The sequence below is a fragment of the Echinops telfairi genome, unplaced genomic scaffold (assembly GCF_000313985.2).
Source record: "Echinops telfairi isolate 266 unplaced genomic scaffold, ASM31398v2 ScPeMD7_5;HRSCAF=22, whole genome shotgun sequence".
Classification (NCBI taxonomy): domain Eukaryota; kingdom Metazoa; phylum Chordata; class Mammalia; order Afrosoricida; family Tenrecidae; genus Echinops; species Echinops telfairi.
In genome coordinates this window covers 38871383-38875333 of record NW_022103901.1, presented here as the reverse complement: position 1 = coordinate 38875333, position 3951 = coordinate 38871383, and the positions used below count along the sequence as shown (strand labels likewise).

The following is a 3951-nucleotide window of genomic DNA, read 5'->3' as shown; positions in this document are numbered from 1 at the left end:
CTGGCTCGTGATCCAAGTGAGTTTTATGAGAGTTAGAAAAAGTTTCAGGTTTACACAGCACCTGAGAGACTCCTCCCCAGCATGCGGCCTGGCTGGAAGCACCTCGGCGTCCGCAAAAGTGTCCCAGAGTCCCTCCAAAGTTCTCTGCGCCAAAGTTCTTGCTCTCTCGCTCGACTCCGGGCTTCTGCCTTTTCAAGGATTGCACGGGGAGGCGTGGTGGGTGACCCCTGATCGACCCCATTGGCTGAATTGAATTCACCTGGCCTAGGTGGGCCAATTCAGATTTACACCCACCCATGCCTACCGGGGAAACCTGAGCCTCTGGGCATGTGCAGTGCGCCACTTCTTTGTTCCCGTAGCTTGGCCCTCTGGGCATGCGTTAACGGACATTTCCAGCTCTGCGCTAACCTACCTAACAGTTCCTTCTGGTTGGCCTAGTCTTGTACTCACTCTTAGGGACTGAGCAGGGGGAAATCAGGATGCTGTTATCAGAGGGAGGGAAGGATGCTGGGAAGACAAAACCACATCGTTGTCTGTCAGCACTCATTGGACTTGTCCAAGTCTGGGATGCTGCCGAACAATCCATTTGGCTTTTGTTTGACTGTCTGTGGGTTAATAGGTCAGAGATGGCTCAAAACTGCTAACACGTCATTGGGACAGTTGAATTATAATTCTGGACAGAGAGAAGCATCGAATGAATGCATTGACTAAATTACCAGTGATCGTGACTTCTCAAATCAGAGGATGCAAAGGCCGGTGGAGAGGCTGTGACTGGATCATTTCCAAAACATAATTCGACGGGTACCATTTTCCTGTCAAGGCATAGGCAATGCACCCAGTTCCTTCAGGGATCTGACAGCTCCTTCAGGACTGTCTCTTGGCCATGTGTGGTGGGCATGTGACTCCTACCAGGGGGATCTACTCTTGCCCAGAGCTCTGAATTTTGAAAGTCCCTAAGTGGTGCATCTGCTTAAATGGTTGACTACTACCCAAAGGTTGGAGGTAAAATGCATACAGAGACACCCTGAGAGACCTGGCCGTCTGCTTTGGAAAAGTCAACAAACAACAAGCAAACTCACCGTCATTGAGTCAGTTCGGACTTAGTGACTCTAGAGGACAGGGTAGAACCCTGCCTCCGTGGGTTAGAACCCTGCCTCCGTGGGTTTGAACCCTGCCTCCGTGGGCTTGAACCCTGCCTCCGTGGGTTTGAACCCTGCCTCCGTGGGTTAGAACCCTGCCTCCTTGGGTTTGAACCCTACCTCCATGGGTTAGAACCCTGCCTCCTTGGGCTTGAACCCTGCCTCCATGGGTTTTTGAGGCTGTAACCTTGGGAATAGAAAGCCTCATTTTTTTCCCAAGAAGAGACTAGTAGGTTCCTTTTAAAAAAGTCATTTTATTGGGGGTGTGTTAGACAGGGTTCTCCAGAGAGATAAAACCAAATTCCTGATAATATAATATATTTATTTATACAGATAATTAGATATATAATGAGAAATGAAATGTTAAATCATAAAGATAATTAGATATATAACGAGAAATGAAATGTTAAATCATATACAGATAAATATACAATACAAGAAATAAACAGTTAAATTAGAAGCACTATAAATGGCTTAGTGTAACTCACGTCCGTGAGAGAAAGTTGAGAGACTAGCAGTCCTTCAAGTCTCTGTCTGATGCCAGATCTTCCTCTATTTGTAGAGAGAGCTATGCTATGTCAGCACAGCAGCCAATCACAAGGCAGGTCACCAATCGCCAGTCCCCAGCTCCAGAGAAGTCTTAAAGGGACCTCAACTTACAGCAACACAGTCCACAGGCTAGGCGTCCCACAGGCTGTGTAGCCTTTAAATTGAGGCACAGAACAAGCAAGGCAGCCGCACACTGGTCCGATGATCACAGAGCGAGAAACAAGAAAGGCAAGGCTCACCAAGCCATCCATCTCTCCGCCCCTCAGTCAATCCCAACTGCGTTTACCAGCCAGGCTGGCACAATAAACTATCTCAGGGGGCTTATACAGCTCTTATCATAAAAATACATGCATCCATTGTGTCAAGCACATTTGTACATTTGTGGCCATCTTCATTCTCAAAACATTTTCTTTCTAATTGAGCCCTTGGTATCAGCTCATTTTTCCTCCCTCCATCCCCCAACCTCCTTCCCTCCCAAACCTTTGATAATTTATAAACTATTATTATTTTTTCATGTCTTACACTGACCGATGTCTCCCTTCATCCACTTTTCTGTTGTCCAACCCCGAGGGAGAGGGTTATAGGTAGATTATTGTGATCTGTTCTCCCTTTCTCCCCCCACCTTCCCTTTAACCTCCTGGTATCACTACTCTCATTATTGGTCCTGAGGGGTTTATCTGTCCTGGATTCCCTGTGTTGCGAGCTCTTATCTGTACATGTGTATATGCTCTGGTCTAGCTGGATTTATAAGGTAGAATTGGGGTTGTGATAGTGGGTGGGAAGCATTAAAGAACTAGAGGAAAATTGTATGTTTCATCGGTGCTATACTGCATCCTGACTGACTCATCTCTTCTTTGTGACCCTTCTGTAAGGGGATGTGCAGTTGCCTACAGATGAGATTTGGGTCTGCATTCTGCACTCCCCCTCATTCACAATGATGTGATTTTTTGTTCTGGGTCTTTGATGTTTGATACCTGATCCCATCAACACAGCATGATCACATAGGCTTGTGTGCTTCTCCCATGTGGTTTTTGTTGCTTCTCAGCTAGATGGTCGCTTGTTTGTCATCAAGCCTTTAAGACCCCAGACGCTATGTCTTAATAGCTGGGACCATCAGCTTTCTTCACTACATTTGTTATGCACCTATTTTGTCTTCAGCAATTGTGTTGGGAAGGTGAGCATCACAGAATGGCAGGCTATTAGAATAAAGTATTCTTGCATTGAGGGAGTACTTGAGTCGATGCCCAATGTCCATCTGCTACCTTGATACTTAACATATAAATATATGTACATACATCTATTTCCCTATTGTTATATATAAATATATTTACATATGTACATGAATGTATTTACACCTCTATAAGTGCCCTTTGCCACCGAACCCCCCTCAACTTGCTAGATGACTTTCTGCTTGGTAATGGTTGTCTGGGGGATGGCAGACGGGGGCTTGATGATCATGGAGATGGCTCCCGGCAAGAGTTTGTAGGGCTCAGACCCTGAACCACCTGGCGGTGAGGGCTGTGGAGTCTCAGGGTTGCACATCTGTCCATTGCTGAGATGAGCGGGCATCGTGTTGGCAACAATGACATTGGTGCGCATGTGTTCCTGCATCAAGTGAGGGTGCAGGGGATGGTAGGCATGAGGTGCATCACCAGGGGACCCTCTCAGCCCCTCCTGAGGCTGGCAGGGGCTTCCCAGAAGCATCTCCTGCAGCAGGCTGTCCATCTTGGCCATGTCGAAGAGCTTGATGAACTGAATCTGCTCGATCATCTGCCAGGTGATGCTCTGCAGCGTGGGTAGCAGCAGCAGCTTGCCAAAGCGCCCTCGCGAGTCGGTTGATGTAGTCCTCCAGGCTCACCTGCATCTGGGAGCGCAACCTCTTGATCTTGCTTGGGTCGCTCAGCCCTTTAGCATCTGGGTCGAAAAAGATGATGGCTTTGAGGCAGGCGTACTCATTGTCATCCATCTGCAGCTCCTGGAAGGACAGCACCAGCTCGTCCAGCATGCACACGGACACCCGCCAGCTCTGGGCAGTGCTGGGGGATGATGTAGTCATTGCCCAGGAGCAGAACATCCTTGAAGACCATGGATTGCTTCCTGGCTCTGAGCAGCAGGTGCTCGCCGGCATGGTCTCTGAGCAGGGCCACCTGGTCATCCAGGGGCAGCTCGCAGAAGGCCGGGATATACTTGGCCCACTCGACCAGCACCAACAGCTGCTCCTTCATGGACTCACACACGTCTGAGATGCTGGCGATCTTCACCC

At 48.4% G+C, this 3951-nt stretch overlaps 1 pseudogene; it reads right to left on the bottom strand.

Annotated features, from left to right (window-relative positions):
* Nucleotides 1–3083: 3083 nt before the first annotated feature.
* Nucleotides 3084–3951, bottom strand: part of LOC101649181 — a 65498-nt pseudogene continuing 64630 nt past the window's right edge.